The sequence below is a fragment of the Hetaerina americana genome, unplaced genomic scaffold (genome assembly GCF_022747635.1).
Source record: "Hetaerina americana unplaced genomic scaffold, ioHetAmer1.1.p SCAF_79, whole genome shotgun sequence".
NCBI lineage: Eukaryota > Metazoa > Arthropoda > Insecta > Odonata > Calopterygidae > Hetaerina > Hetaerina americana.
The window spans coordinates 1,214,375-1,231,747 of NW_027287416.1; the positions used below are offsets into that span (position 1 = coordinate 1,214,375).

The following is a 17,373-nucleotide window of genomic DNA, read 5'->3' on the forward strand; positions in this document are numbered from 1 at the left end:
AGGTATTTGGGAAACGTAAGACGCATGGTATGTGTAGAAGGAGCAAATATATTGATGTCTGCATTTAACTATTTCAGTATCTGAATCGCTGAAAAAATGGAATTCAATAAATAAATGAAATATCTTCATAAACTAAACTTGATTAAAACTCCAAAAATATTCACAATAAAACACACAAACATGATAACACTTTGTTTAAAAAGCCATTCAGTCAGTAAAACGCCAATATAAAGTTTAATTATTTGTAAATATGTTGAGCATGATATTTTACACCAAAGCAATCGTTGTTAAAAATAAATTTTTATGTTACGGAGTTTTCATAACGTCCCCCATTTTGAATTATTGTCGATCATATGTCGTCTTCTACGAGGAATTTTTAAAGACTCCAGGTTGCATATGTTGAATCCCAATAAACGTTATTGATATGGATACTAACAACAATTAAAAGTGGAAAAAATGCAGCAAGAAATAATGGTACAAACATTGCAATAGATGAAACCCAGCCGGATCAATCAAAGTAAATCACTTAGAGAGAAAGTGCGGACTTATAGAGGACGGAATTAGGTTGACAAAAAAGTATGCTAGCTCACCAAGAATTACTTTTGCAAGTAGAAATAGCGGTTAACACCCAGAAACGCCAGTGTCGCGCTTTGTTAAACGGGAAATACCTTTTTAAGGAATTCATACGTGTGTCATTAACATAAGGACAAGCAATCTTTGAATATAGTATGATGTCTGGAGAAATGAGGTAAGCGTTGAGGTCTGCCTGAGGTAATGGATAACATGAGGGTGCCGGTAAAACAGAAAATAAAACAGAGAAACATGTTACAGGATAATAAAGTTGTCCAACTTATTTATGGAAAAATAAGTCAATACTCATGTTGGAGGGAGGCTAGTAGGAAGTGAAAAGGGAACAGGAATGCCAAGGACAGATTGCATTCAGCAGATTGTGAAGAATGTCCGAGGATATATTTACGAGCGAATGAACATATTTACGGCCAAAGAAAAGGGTGGTTGGGAGGAGCCAAGAAATCACAAATTGTTGTGATTTGACGGCAAAAATATTTTCCTCTGGGACAGTGTGAACGTTTTCACTCGGTTCATTCATGGCATGACGTCCCATGTGGAGGAACCCGCATTCGACCGACTGAGTTTACCTGTCACGACCTCCGTAGCTGTGCAGTCACTCGCGGGGAGAGCAGCCTGGTACGTCCGGGGTAGGCCAGTGACACCTGAGAGGATTTTTGTGGGAGGCTACCGCGATAACCCAAGCCACGCGTCGTACGCTTGGCGGTGCCGACACCCAATTATGTAACGGCGCGCGTGCGGTCGCTCGTGCGGGGTGTGCCGGCCGCGCTCGCAACTGCGCCCGCCCAATCCAGAGTCAGGGAGAGCCACAGCGACGGCGACTGGCAGTGGGTGCTATGCAAATGACGAATACTTAATTGTGTAATGTAACAAATTGGTGAATAAGTGGATAGGGTCCTTGAAGTCGCGCCGTCATCTTCTTCATCTTCTACTCCCTAAGCACACTTTAAACTTGAACGATATTCAAGAAGGAAAGAGGAGAAGTAATACAAGGCATGTTGGGGAAGGAACGAGTACTGCTGGAAAAAGTCCAAAGGAGGTAGGAAAGTTGTATGGGGAAAATTGTGATCGGCATGTTGAAGACGGGAGGACGTTATGCTGGCGAAGAAGGGGGTGGGGAAAGATATCCATGTTGGACGGATTGAAGGAAGGGAGAGAATATATGAGATATAAAAATTTGTGGAGTTTCAAGTTTTGTCTTGTTAGGCGAGGCTATCAAAAGTAGCGACGTTCAGTCTGTGTCCATTAAAACCTATCGTAAACGATTGATTACCAAATAATTCAAAAAGGGATTCTCCAATGTGATAGCGAATTAAGTTGTTCTCGTCATAATAATTAATAAGACTGATAAAGAGTTGTCAAGTTAAAAAATAGCAAAAATACATAATCAATAGGTATACACGTGAAATAATAACCAAGATGTAGATATTTTAGGTAGCGTCATCCACTCTACTGTTAGCTTTAATATTATGGGCCATATAATACATGACTTTTGAATATTGGAGAAAGGAAACAGACGTAAGCCATTCTGTTGATAAAACTTTGATGCTTAAACTATCGGCTCGAGTTTGTATCAATGGCCTAGAAATTTAACAGCAAACCGTGGTGGTGGTTATTTGTGACATTATTGTTCAACCTCTTTAAGTAAAACAATAGTATTGCACTAGGAGGTTGGCTGGATAGTTGAGGGTAGAAAGCTATAGGGTTTGTATTTTTTCAGGCCAAGAAGGAAACACGGCGGGATTGGTCTCTAGTAGGAATGCCACTTCCTTGTCGGTCACTCTACGGTTATCCAGAAAGATCTTGTACCCGAGAAGTTACACCGATAGAGCGCAGCTGAGGGTGTCTAAAGTTACTGGGGCCGTGACCCAGACTCTCTAATACTTCACATAATGCCATATCCGTTAGTCTGCTATGCTCTTAAATGTACATGAAATCTATTGGTGATGAATTTCCAAATTCATTTTCGGAGAAATGTCTGTTGATAAATTTAGACCAAAAATTTGTCAATGGCGCTCATTTTTGCCTGTTTAGATTTGTTGTCATTACTAGCTTTAATAGGCGCAAGCAATGACTGTGGGCAAATATATATTTTGTATCTTTTGGTAGTATTCTTTATTGTAATGCATGGTAAGCAGAATTCTGAAGCCTTGCCAAATTATCTTTTCCGTACATAATCTACTTCCCTTCCTCTCGTATTGAGATTCCATTTCCCTATCCCCTTTTAATCAAGACGAAAATATTTAATACATGCGTGGAAATATGCGTGCTCCTGAGTTTAGCTATTGATACTTTGATTTTAAAATGGGGAAGTACTGTTAAAAACGCATTTCGTAATTGATTTAAAGTCTACGTGCATACCTGTACGAAGAAACACGCATACCTATGAGTGTGATCGTTTTATATGTTTAAGTGAACATATTATACTTTTCTCTTCAATTTCTGCAACTTATTGTTTTGTTCAAAGTTAATTCCAATTCGATGGCTATTGCATTATACAATAATTTATATGCGTTATGAGCGTAACCATATTTTGTTCCCCTTCCGTAACAATAGTGACATACTATTAAAATGGTTATCATAGATGGTGTAAATCGATTTGAATTTTATTGATCAAAGAAAATTTATTTTGTCTCAGTTTTTTGTAGTTAACCTAACTTAATAAAAAATAATGTTTAATTATATTTTTAACTGCAAAAAACGTAGGTATTATTAAATTTTCAATACCTGCAATCGATCTGCTAATGTCGGCATGAATAAAATTTCTTCCAGATATAATAAAAGGTAACAGCATTCTTTGACCTTGATGTTCATGCAAGGAACATGAACACATGTTCAATCAATCCCACATTTCTAGCGGCACTTAATTTGCCAAGTTTGAGGATTTAAAGTGCGTATAAGAAGATAAAATAATAAATATCTGTCTGGGACAGCTAAAAAATAGTGTTGCTTTTTTTAGATATATTTATAATTTCTGTCAAAATTAGTCAGTGGACTGTTTTTACTGATTTTTGGGATAATTTCATATTCTACGTTCTATCTGCTTAGTTTTGTAAATATTTTTTAAGTTAAAAAAGATTGTATCGTGATCTTTCGCTCTTTTTCTTATGATATATTAATATCCAATTTTCACTCCAAGATCGATGCACTGATATTAATCCTGTTTGATATAATGTTTTATGTTGAAAATCAATTAAATATTCACATGAAAAGATCATTGGTGTGTAATTTTCTGCATGTATATTTAAGAAAGTCCATAATACCCTATGGAAACTGAAAAGAATTGAAACAGTTAACTAGTTTGCCTTAAATCATTGAGAGATTGATATGCCATCGTTAAAAACAGGTATTTCTTCATTTCTTATCTATTCGGAAGTAAAGGAGAGAAAAAAAAATACGACTCATTCCGATTTCCCACCACAAGTATTACAGTCCATGTCGTTAAATCCTTCATCATGTTTTTAGCTTAGTTTTTTTTACCTCATCAGCTTTTCCAAGAGAATAAGTATACTTTATTACACGGTTGATACAAATATCACTAGTCAAAGGACGACAGAGCAATGAAGAAGCTTAATAGCAATAACTCGGACATGTAATACACTCATTACTTATAGTTTATATTAACATATGTAATGAGCCATAGAACTTATTTTAGTTCATAATTAAATAAATCTAGCCTTAATTTGAATGGGTTTGGTATTCCATTGCCTTAAAGGAGACGGGGTTCCGTTATGACCAAGCATGGACAAACAATATTTACGTAAATGCTTAAGTAAGAGCACTGAAAAATGCAGCGTCGGGAAAAAGAACCCGGGCGATTGTATGAAGGAAGAGAATGCCCGAGTTGAAGGAGTCTTCACCCTCACAAAAGGAAGATAGCTGTAGATAATGTGCTCTCTGACTATTTTTGTGAGCACCATATCCCCCGAGGTTGAAAAGTTAAACACCTATGAATCCGTGTTTTGAGAGAGACCCGCTGGACCGTATGCACACAAAAGCGGGCGGAGGCGTGCAGGCTAAGTATAGTTGAAGAGAGGAAGGGAAAACAACGGGAAAGGAGGATGGTCCTCCGGAAGGGAAAGAAGTGGTCTGGAAGAAAGAGGTCAGCAAAATTGAGGAAAAAAGGAGGACACAAAATTAAGGGCGGGTGGCAGGCGAATGCTCGCGCGGAAGGGGGCCTTGGGACGGGGGAGGGCGTGAAGATATGGAGCCTGGAGTATAGGGAGGAGGGAGGTAGGGAGAGGAAAATGGGAGGAAAACAACGGACCTTTAGGTGGGAAAGTGAGGGGAGAGCGAGGCTATGAAACCCAGGAGAGGGGGTCAAACCACACCCAAAAACCCCAATTTCGAACTCCTGGGCACTCTGGACGTAACTGGAGAGCTAGACATACACGATTTTTATTTTAAAATAAAAAATAAATCACTAAAAAATCAGAGATAGTACGGTGAGGATGGGTCTAAAAATAAGTGGGAGTGGTGAGAGGAGCTTAGTTCCAGCAAGACGTAGTGGAAGGGTGCAAAGATGTGGGCAGTAATAAGGGGAATGCGGAGGAAGGACAGGCAGAGAGAGAAAGGAAGCAGTCCCCTCCACTTCCACTGCGCCGAAGGGATAAAGACGCGATGGTGGGGTCGGACAGACTGCTAGGAAATCCGCGGAGGGGTGAAAGATTAGGGAGGTTGGGCTATCGGTGGGGTGAGAGAACGAAGCGGGAGGTGGGGAGGGTAGAGTGTAGAGTGGGAAAGGGGGGGGTCTGGCGCGGAGGGAGGGCGGAATCGGTCGTCCCTGGAGGCGTACCGCGAGTGCTCAGATCATCGCCGTCGCTGAAGCAGATAGGGCGCTCTTGCGCTTCGGCTCTTCATCTATCCCTCACCACGACGTAGTCGACCCTGGTTAGCTAACTTTTATTTCTCGCGTTGAAGTCTCTCGCGTTGAAGTCTCTCGTGTTGGAGTGTCCCACGTGTACTCCTACCCAGCTCAAATTAGTATATTAAGTATCTCACCCATTCCTTCCGGAAAAGAAGAAACCCTCGGACGACTAAAAAGGAAGCAGTGCCAGGGTGCAAGAGGAGTTCCAAGGGAGAACCAAGGAATTAAGAAGGGAGTCCCGCGCCAGCGAACGTGTCGACGTGCGAGTTTTAACTAAGAGGTGAGTTCACGATATTGGCGCAACCTCCTTTGAACCCTCCCTACGACCTTAGGGTCCGTGATTTTTGTGTGGTGCGTGCAAATCTGACTCTTGAACCGGTTCGACCCGCAAAAAGAGTCGCCGTTGTCAGTGAGGAGGGGCAAATCTAAAACTAAAACCCGTCACATCCGCCTATTACTCATACACCATAGAGGAAGTAAGTTTTCGTAGAGACCCGTGATCACGGGAGAGTTTTCTTCACTAAGGATGTGTCCAGACCATGGACTTGGAGGGGAGAGGTCTAACGAGGACGAATTTTTCTGTTCGTCTAGCGTCATGCTTGGATAACCATGCAGGATAACACGAAAAAGGAGTCAGTCGTCAGACTGCTGTTACCCCGCCCAGTGGTTTTGCCGGCACAAGTCCAGTTTCTGGACCTGCTTTGTGAGTTGACCCGAAAAATATCTTGTTTCGTAAGACTCAATCGCCTGAATAAAGATACGCGCGTAAGTTATGAAACTCCAAAATCCCTTGAATCTTCTCGCAAAATTGATATCACCTGTAATGTTAAATGTACCTCTATTGGTGGCTTCATTCACAATTTTACTTCTCATCAGAAGATGAGTTAGGGGGTAAGAAAGAAATTTTTCTTTCGAATCTATTTGCCGGAGTATCCGACGTAATGGCGAACATGCGGATGTATAGAATTACCTTATATCGGTTAACCGCACTGCCGAGGAGTCGGATAATGCAAAGGAGGTATAGAGAAGTGAAAATTCATGACAGGGGCTTGTATCTGTAAGACCGAGACTTTCGATGTTGGGATGGGTTTCTTAATGTATATTTCAACCCATTTCGAAATCTCGGCGCTTGGCGCTAACAGCTATATCCCTCTGATTTCGTATGGAGAGACCTTTCTTTTTTTCCTTGCGGCAATTTTATTCCTCCTTAAAGAGCGATCTCTCCGCTCCCAAGATAGCCTTACTAGTTGAAAGCATTTGCTATCAAATACTCCAAACCATGCAGCTTGTGAGGGTGCTATTTTCCTATCTGGAACCTTGATTTACGCTTTTTCTTTCACACTAAAATATTTCAGAAGGATGTCGCTAAATAGCATTGGAGGTTCCTCCACTACGAGGTCGAAGTTTCTCTTTTCGAAATTTGGTAACTTTTAAAGTCTTGCACAGAAGTCTCCTAAGCCGAAATCAAATCAGTTTCAAAAATTTGGGGGGCATTTCTCATTTCTTTTTCGTTTAATGAACTTTATATCATTTTCATTATAGGTTGCGCCACTTCCAAACCTGGAGATTCAATAGAAGCGTCCCTAAAAAGTACTCCACAGCTTATTCCGCTCTAAGTTTCGAGTGAAGTGTTTCAGATTTTGCCCTTTTTGCTTTTTACCTACCACTCGTGGCATATCAGTTTACAGTTATTTTTATACCTGTAGAAAAACCTAATGGAGTGAAGGAATCAAAGAATTTATCGTTCAGATTTCATGGGGTTGAGTGTCTCAGGTCAGATGTAAACAAAAGCATGCTTCCTTGCCGTACTGTAGCTTTCTCCAGATTGAGTCAATACTAGGCGCTTTTTTCCTTCAGTGACCCCACCGAGATATGAATGACGTTTGAAAAAGTAATAAAATAGCTAAAACATTCGTAATCACTTATCTTTTAAGTTCAGCCAAAACTTTAACGATGAAAATGAAAAATGTTACGACTATCTTGGTATTAAAATAATGAATGATATATATCTACGTTTAAATGACTATCATTACCTTAAAAAAATAAATACATACAAACATGAATATCTTTTGTAAAGCCTTGACTCATGTGTCGGATTATAACTCACATTTAACTTGTTCCAATTTGATCATCATAGTCACTTTTCTATCAGGTTATTTATATTTATTCCTTAAAGTGTACTTAAAGTTTTAGCTCATATTTGCAAATAAATCCGTTTGATGATTCTCTAATTATTAGCAATGAGTCTTTTGGAGGATGGTTTAAGTTATGATAACCGCTAACTAATGAATGAATTCAAATTCCTAATAGTTATCCATTCTATGAAATATTACTCGCGTTCTTGGTACATTCAGTAGTTTTCGATATTGAGTTCGGTTGACGTGCCTGTCAAACGAGGTAACAATTAATTAGACATCAGTGGCGTATGGTTCTGGAAAAGAGTAAAACGTGGGCGTTGATGTATAACGGAGTAACCGTGTGGAATATAGAACTCATGTGTAGAGTCTCATAGGGTGCACTCAATTACCCCTATGTCCTCAATATACCTTACGTCGCATCTGCACTATTCCTTTGTAAACTGAATAGTCCTCGTCAGTTCTCAAATGCTACCGCGTGGAATTCACTGACCAATCATTAAGGTGCCGGTCGAAATGAAGCTTCATGATATATGTGTGTGCATGCATACGAAAAAGTAATTCGCTTTAAGGAATCTTAGAATAATATATTTTTAATTAGTCTCTAAAAGAAATCATTTCGTATTACTAACAGAAGTTGGGCATTTCTCGGGGCCAGGGCGCGATACTCTTCCATATACGGCTGAAGGCCAGAGCATTATGACCCCATGTTCCCTAAATTCCCCTACTATGGAGACACAAAAAAAGAAAAATAAATAAATCATGCAAGTCAAGAGTGAGGATATCATGCTGATTTAGTGCTCTTTTCCTTTAACCCAGAGGTCTGAATCACCTAGTTACCGTGTGCATCGGTGATCTTATAAAAGATGTATCGTCCGCGCTGATATTTTACAGGTGCCCTTTCGCGGAATGTAAAATACCTGCCATTTTGGCGTAATAAGCGCGATGTACTATATTTAGCTTTCACTTTTCGCTCTCTCTAGATTAATTTTCTCTGCAAAGTCAACGACTTGCTCTAGATTCATGAACTATCTTGGGTTACCTGCAAAGCCTTCAGATGGACGAAGCTTGGCGGGAAATTCTATTTTAAAAGCTGTCCATCAGGGAACTTTTTCATAAAGCTAAAAAAGGATATTATTGGTGAATTAGAAGATATATTTTTGTGTGCACTGATTGCCGGATGAATTAAACTGTAAACTAGAGTAAACATATTTTCACAAAAGTATCGAGAATGAGTAGAAGAAATATTTTTTTCGTGATTTTACTGATTTCTTGAATTAACATCCTTCATATAAATAACCATTAACTTAGAGCTTGCATCTTCATTTGCATTTTGCTGTCATTTAACTACAAAATATTGAAATTCCCTCGCGCTCCTGGTTTTAATCACATAAATATATTTGAATATTTTTGAATCCTCGAACGTAACGTGGTGTCGGCGGATTATAATTAATTTAAGCTATGAAAGCATCAGGCTCTTCATAACGTTCTGATGTTCATCTGAGCATGCAACTACTAGGAGCACAGCATTTATCAGGTAGTGAATAGGATCCTAATTTTGGTGCAGCATTTGGTTTACGTCACATTCCGGCGTCATGGTCTGGCGCGCAGTTTGATTGAGGTTAGATAAGGATAGGAACGGGAACTCAGATTTTGCAAAGAAGCTCCCAAATAAAATATGACGGTTCTCACACGAAAGGGCAAATCTCTTCAGCTTCAACGGTACAGTTTCACCATCATAATCCTCTCGTAAACTATTTACGTCGTGGGTACTTAAGTGTCGAGTTTGTGCTGCTTTGATTCTCCTCGTCCCTCCATCGGTACCTATTCTTCTGCCTTTTCCTGTAGTACGTTGCGTAAAGTAGGAATTCAAATGGGGACGGAGTTTGAAATTGTAAGGTTTCTCTTCATCGGGATCCCGGTATAAATGAATTTTTTCAATTTAAACTTTCCGCGCCAGTTTGGCCTCTTAAAAGTTTCGTTTTAGTGCTCACATTTCTTCGATATTAAAACAGGTTTTTAAAAACTTGCTGTTCTTTTTCCCGACCCTCGATGTCGCGAGAAATAACACGAAAATAAATGAAAAAAAACTAATGGCGACACTCTTTAATCATTCAGGTTATAAGGCAAGCGATTACTTTCGAAAAACTTGGCGCAGAAGCAGGAGGAAAGGCACCTGCCCGACTCACGAAGCCAAGTTGATTCTGGGTGACTCTTAGTATTAGTTTTTATTAATTTCCTCCGGTGGAATGACTGTTCCGAGAAAAAATTTTCAGAAAAAGGGCGATGGGATGCGAAAAAAAATCGTGGTCTTCTTCAAGGAGCAAGCACTTGGTTAGACAACGGGACATTTCGTTACGCAAACGACCGCTCGGCACATGTCGTATGAACGTCAACCTTCTCCGATTCCGAGATGGGAATGCAGGAGTTAACTCTGCGTTTCGTTGCACAACATCTGCACCCGGGACACGCATGCAGCGAGAAATGCGACGCCGAGGTTACAAACGCGTCCGGGAATCCAAACATTTGCGTTGGGATCACGACCTGCCAGGGTGTTGGGAACATTTATTTTAGCTCCTTTCCACGCTTTCAAGTGTGTAGGATAACTGAAATGAAACGGGCTACGTTAAATTCGATAATTCATCTTTACTTTGACGGTTTAACCTTGGTGTGCTTCTGTGTTTCTACAAATCATCTGCGTATTACTTTGTGGCAGATAACATGTGAGGACTAACGATTTCCTTCAAACGATCCCCGGAACGATGCGTGTGTGTACAATATGTACGGATGCTCTGAGGATGAGCGAATTTCTAAAATTCGCTCATCTCTTTCGAGATTCGCTTAAAAAGTTTTTTTAAAATATAGTAATACTCTTATAAATTTTAAAATAGCGCGGTAAAAAGCAAAGGTGTTATCTTTTCAGAATTGTGTTCAACCTATTGATTTTATACGAAAATAAATATTCTGTAATTGGGAATAGTAATTTTAGAGTATACCGAAATACGTATGCATTTGGAAAATGAGATGCTGATGCTAATTCTGAGACGTTCTTAACTAACAAAAATTATCCATGCACAGGAAAGATATTTGCCCGCCTTTAAGGTGACGGTAATACGAGTATGATCGAAAAAGATCTTTTGGGTAGATTTTCCTGTGTTAATCCTAGTTTTCTACTCATTTACATGTACTGATATTGGAGACGCAAAATACAAAAGTCATTTAGGGCACTCGAGGATAGAAAATTATGTGCATTTATACTGGAAATAAAAAGAGAAGTGGATAGTAATTCGGTTTTGACTGAAAAACTAATTCATAAGATCTCTCCAAAGTTTTGAGGCCGTCTAACGGTTATATCATTATAGTTTCTACGCCTTATACTCACAAATAAAGACATAAATTTGTTAATAAAAAATAAAAAAATGTGAATGAACATTATAGAGATGATTCGAACGACTAATAGCAATATAGATAGCATTTGCTACCGAGGTTATGCAGTTAAAGTGATTGAGTTTTGAAGGCCTTGATTTTAAATTTGACTTTACTGTAAAATAAGAACAAAACCTGATATTTCACCTCATATACGCGAAATAAAACATGAATACATGCTTTTAAGGCATGTGTGCGTGTAGTATAAGAGCAATGTGCTTCCCAACTCGTCATAACTCTTTAGTTTAGCACAGATCCTCACCGAACACTGATGGTAAGGGAAGAATGGGTGTGGGTGACTGTCAAAACGTAACTTTCATCGAAGGTTATATCACCCATCGAAATACTTAACCCCACACGCGTCCCGTGAACGAATCACCGTGCAATTTCCCTCCATGGAGTCCGCCAAAAACGTGTCGCGCAAACCTCAAGTGGATCAGAGTAAGACAGAGAGAGAGAGAGAAAGATTGCAAGAGCCCGCGAGCGGTCTGTACAAACGAGAGTCCCAGTCGGGCCCCGCTCGGCATTCACGCTGAGATTCGCCAAGTTGCGAAGCTTGGAAAGCGAAAAGGAAAAGAAAACGATCGGCGCAACAAACTCTTACGAACCATTCCATGTAGGAATGCCTCACACCCATCCTTTCCCTCTCCCCCTCTGGCAGACCAGGCGCACAACAACCGCACACATGATCCTCGAAGTGCACGCGCACACCAGCACTCATTTATTCTCCACCCCCTCCTTTTTCTCTCCCTCCACGCCCTCTGGCCGTCACATTTCCTCAATGAAGCTCACTCACGGCTACCAGTCTTTCCACCGCCGGTCCCCCAAGTGACATTGATACTTGGTGCAAAACCCGTAAGGGCAGACGTAGAACCTCTGTGGCCATGAAAACGGGAGGAAAGAAACTGGGAAATGGAAATCCGGAAGTAAGGAACTCTCGGAGCGTCGACCGGACGTACCTACCACTATGTGGGATCGGCAGCTCCGTTTCGAACTTTTTTCGAGGCCCGTTTTTTTATCTCTGCGACTCTTCTTTCAGATCGGAGAATGTCCTAATTTTGATCTACGATTATTGTATGCATCAGTGCACCTATCTGATAATACTTTTTGAAAATTTAAGCTTGACTCCGCACTCAAGTAAATTACCGTGATAATCGATTATATCTGACGTAAGAAAAATATTCAAGATCCCGCCGTTGGCCGCAGCCGTTCCAACATGGTCAAAGAGTTTCGGTTGCACCCTCCCCCGACGAGAACATGCGGAAAGAACTCTTAATCATACGTTTTAGGAAGTCCTTGCAGAGTCGTAGGCATGCGCTCGAATTCCTTTCCGTTAATAACCATGGGATGAAACTAATGCTCTTGTTGAATGGGCTGAATGCGCGGCATTAATGCCATTTTTTCACCTTGTGGCCGCTCCTGATATGATATTTTTCTGCGTGATTAACAGAATTCCGGGGTTGCGAACCGTGGTGATCGAGGAATTTCAATTAAGAAATGCTCACTCATAGCGTGCTTGTATTTCATTTGAATCGAGGCGTTCCTTTCCTGTGCGAATACAGTTCAGGAGAGTACATGCGTGTGTGTCTCCAGGTCACATGCAAGAACTTTTAGCAGGGCGTTTTTTGAGGCGATAAAATAGTCTGGTGGAATGTAAATAATAATTTTTTGGAAGGCTTTGTGAAATGTCGAGTGAATTTATATGAAATTAATGAGAAAAGAAGATGGTATTCACGGGAGAGACTTTTAGGAACCTGCTGGCGAGCGTGATCTGCCGAACGTAACCGCACAGTGCGACATATATTTCATTTTTTATTCACGTAGAATAATTTTGTATCGCTTGAGACCCCCGGCGCTGATTTAAGTCCCTGTCATTCTATCATTTTTAACTCTTTGTCTTCTCGACTTTGATAAATTCAGATTTATTACTTGAAAAGTAACTTACGGTTGGAGCTGATTTTAGGTTAGCTGCGGTGCGGAAAACACTGTCTCACGCGGCTATTCCGGGTGTTATATTTCATTGATGTAATGGATTTCGAGATTGATATAAGAAGTGCACCTATTTTAAATTTTTGTGGTGAGACAGAGAAATAAGATAAAAATATTGGAATGAAAATAAGTGACCAATTTCAACCAAGTCATTTTTTCTCAAATTCTCTTAATTAAGGTAAATTTCAGTGGGAGTAAAAATCAAGATCTCTCTGCCAATTTTTAAGGCTTTGGAGATTAAAAATTACCGAAAGTTCCACAAAGGAATATAAAAAGTTTTGTTTAGAGCGTTGACAGCTTGAGCTTTAAAAGCAAATATAAAATAATAAATACGCGGAAATGAAGTTAACGCGAAACCATGAGTAACAGTTTGCCGTAAAGTGGTCTACTTAAATATACCACGCTTTTCAATTCATCCTGTATATGGCATCCGGTATGAGGCAGAAATATAAAGACATTTTCAACATATCACAAAAATGAAAAAAAAATAATGCACAGAACCTAAACTTGACCTTTCTTTTGTTTTCTTTTTGTCTAAGTATTAAGCTAGCACAACTAAATGAAGGAAAAATGGGTGATACCACTTCAAAATTGAGCTAAAAATGGGCGGAAATCATAAAGTACAATATTGGGTCGTTTTTCTTAGCAAAAAAATCTTAAGGCTTGAAGAAAAACATTGGGGATGCCAAGAAGAAAGATAACTAAAGAAAAGATGTAGCCCAGGAAATAAGTTTACGAAAATATGGAAGAATTTGGTTCCAAAGGATAGGATGGGGGAATTAGCTCTATATTTTGTCACGAGATTCTGAAACGGATGAGAGCTTTTCGGTGGGTGGGTGTATGGGGACATTTATAAGAAATACGAGCAGTTCTTTATCGGTGCTTGGGTGTTTGCATTGTTAAAATTTCCAAGTAATCCGATTTTTCAAATTAAGAAGTTTTTTAATCAATCGTTATCACGTTTTAAAGTACTTTATGCACGGCCTGTTGTTAATAACATTCACCAGGACAGAACGTTCTCTGTCGTTATTGATTCAGGGCATTGACAAATATTTTTCCTATATTTATATTATTATTGAGTGGAGATCATAAGAATGATGATATTCAATTGCAATTAATACTAAATAGGGCATTCAAATATATTTTATGTGCTGATGGAAAGCTTAGAAAACCATCTTGAGATTCGCACATACTTGACCATTCTAAGAGTGACTTTGTTTTACAGATAATGAGTTGTCATATGATGAGAACTACGGGACGATTTGTCGCATGCCTCTCGGAAATTAATTAAAAGAGGTTATAATCCCATAGTTCTTGAAAATTGTTACCGATTAAAATAGGAATAAAAAAGTTTAGGCTTTGAAGGAGCTTTAATAAGACGCGAGAGAAAATATTATTGCTTATGGAAACTGATAATATTAGCATTTTTCTAATAATATCAATTTGGTGAAAAATAAATTCGCTTACCCTTAAAATCATAAGAAATCAACCAAAGGATAAAAGTGATTTTTCACAAGAGGGACATCATAAGGGAAAACTCGTAAACGTTAGAAAAGCTTATTTCAATTGATGCGTGCCCTATCCAAAAAAATTCCTCAAAGGTCAATGACTGAAACCATCTTTTTCATTACCCTAATTCAATGATTGCATAACAAAGGATGGAGGAGAGGTGCCTCTCTGGACTTTGCGAACTCGGAGAGGTGAAAGTGCTTGAAAACGATCCTTCCCATAGAGCCCAACGGATGAAATGTGAAGAGGAGTCCAATTTTTCTTTCTTCCAATGGCGAAAATATCAAGAAAACCAATGATCTGCCGCACGGTTAGGAGCAGAAGAGACTGGGGGTATTGTCACCCGATAGTGAATAAATACAATGAAAATTGAGAGAATGCATTTTTTCCCTCCTGGCTTCTCACTCTCCCCATCTTCTCACCTTTTCACGCTCCTCGCGACCGGAGAGCGCGCAATGTAAGGACTTTTCCCCGGGAGAGGCTTCTCCTCCCCCTCTGTGTTCCTCCTTGGCCAAGAGGGCCGGTCTGTCGGTGGAAGGGGAGTCGGGCGGGTGCCTACGCGACCCGCGACTCTCGTGAGCCTTGCCGCCGCCTCTGAGTGACCTCCTCGAAGGGCTCTCGGAAGAGCGGGGGGCTTGGTCGCGCCCGTGTGGCAAGGCGGACGAGCGAAGAAGAGTGAGTTAGGTGTTAGGGTCGGGGTGAGGGGAGTGGGAGGGAAGAGAAAGAGAGACTGGGAGAAGTGGGGAAAAGAGTTTCAGGCGTGGGCGAAGGAAATAACAAAGTCCAGTGTCTCACACACCACACTTTCCGTCCATGCGTGACGACACTAAGTCTGTGGAATATCTCCATGTTTCCGTCCCCACCATCTCCCCCGACCTAAAACGAAGACTCGAGTCACTGGGGCTGTGGAACGTTCGCATTTCAAATCGCGTGGTGCGATAAACTGAATATATCTTTTACGGCCGATTTCCAACGCGGAAAGGTGATCCAAACAGGCTAAGTCGCACTCGAAATAGATTTGACATTTGAGCCGAGAGATTTAACTCGTACATTGAATGACATGCGGATTTGAAAGCCCTCTCGGTGCGATTTCGGTGTACGTTATTGGTTACCGGCTCTTTATCACACATCGCGATGTATAAATCGCGATACCGCACAGCGCTGTGCTGTATCACTCCACTTCAATCGCACACCCTATCACCCTTTCTCCGTTAAGGCTTCCTGGCAACATTACCCTAGGTAGGTGTTAGAGGAAAGCGGGGTGTTGAAGGAAGGGAACCCAGTTTTCTCCGCGCGAAAGGGAGAGAATGATCTGCAAGAGTGCGCATGTGTGTATAGATGCCCGTTCACAGTTCACTTTTCCTTTCTTCATCTTTCCCCTATCCTCCCACTGTCGATTGTTCCCACTCTTTCCTCTAACTCTCTTGGGTGACTAAACAGCGACCGATGGGCTGGGAGTGGATGCGCGTGAAGAAGATAAATTTAGGATGTGATGGCGTTTTTTTGTAAATATCTGCATATTCATGTGCATTTACATATGTATGTGTGTATATATATACATATATATATATATATATATATATATATATATACACATATATATATATGTATATGTATATATATATATATACATATATATATGTATATATATATATATACATATATATATGTATATATATATATATATATATACATATATATATATATAATATTTGGACGGCACAATAGAACACAAAATAAAATAGATAACACGTGAAAGGACAGTCACATTGTAGATTGTGTGAGCTCTCGGCCTTCTCTGAGGCCTTCTCTGAGGCCTTCTTCAGGTCAGCCTGGCATGAAGAAGGCCTAAGAGAAGGCCAAAGGCTCTAACAATCTACAATGTGAGTGTCATTTTATGTGTTATCTATTTTATTTTGTGTTCTATTGCGCCGTCTTAATATTATATTGCTCTCGTGAGTGCTTCTACTTCATCTATATGTCTCCATCAAGGAAATATTTTTGCGCTTGTTTTGTTGCTTGATCTGCTCGATTCCGCCTTCCTCACTACTCCTGCGTTTATTTTTTATATTAATTACATTTCTTATTTTTCATACTTTTCTTATTCTATTCCTTTTTCCCTATGGAAAAGGAACTGAAGGCAAAAGGAACTTATCAGTTCCTTCTCTCCCTTAAGAAAGGCGGTATTGTCACCGAAAATTCGGAATATGTGTGAGTTTCATTTGTGTGTTTATGTGTTTTTGTTCCCTAGTGCTATCTTGGTGTATATTATATATATGTATATATGATATACGCCATGTACAAGGAATTGAATATGTATATGTGTATGTTTGTATGTGTTCTATAATCGGCATATCAACACTTTCAAACACACACACAAACGCATGCATAGCAATTACAATCCCGAGATGAGATGAATGTTATTCTTTTGAATAAGTTAAATACCCAAAAGAAAAAAATACCCCAGTTGCCCCAAAATGATGTATCAATATATATTAATATTCATTAATAAACTGCGGAATATTAAAAGAAAAATTTAATATAAAAATGTCAAGGTTCTAAAGAAACGCACCGGTATCAATTTATCTATGCCAAGTCCTTGAGGGAATTCGAATTGAGTTTGGACTTAATCCCCGGCGATAATCGATTTGACTTTATGTCCAATTTATAGATCAAGTGGAAAATTAGTTTACACGTCCTTGAAGACCACTCCTAAGAAGGAAACGTACAAGACGAGGCAAGAAGTCTATTTAGTGTTGCTTATATTGCTTTTTCTTTACCAATCCAATGGTTTCCCCCGAGCCAATTACCCATTTTAGGGGAAAAAAATATTTTCCGAAACGATAATACTTATGAATT

At 39.7% G+C, this 17,373-nt stretch overlaps 1 protein-coding gene across 1 annotated transcript in view; it reads left to right on the forward strand.

Annotated features, from left to right (window-relative positions):
• Positions 1-5,413: 5,413 nt before the first annotated feature.
• LOC139697505 (very long chain fatty acid elongase AAEL008004-like) overlaps positions 5,414-17,373 on the forward strand; it is a 96,892-nt gene continuing 84,932 nt past the window's right edge. The window contains exon 1 of the mRNA XM_071596236.1: positions 5,414-5,735. The gene's annotated coding sequence lies outside the window, so the exon portion shown is untranslated. The remainder of the gene's footprint in view (positions 5,736-17,373) is intronic.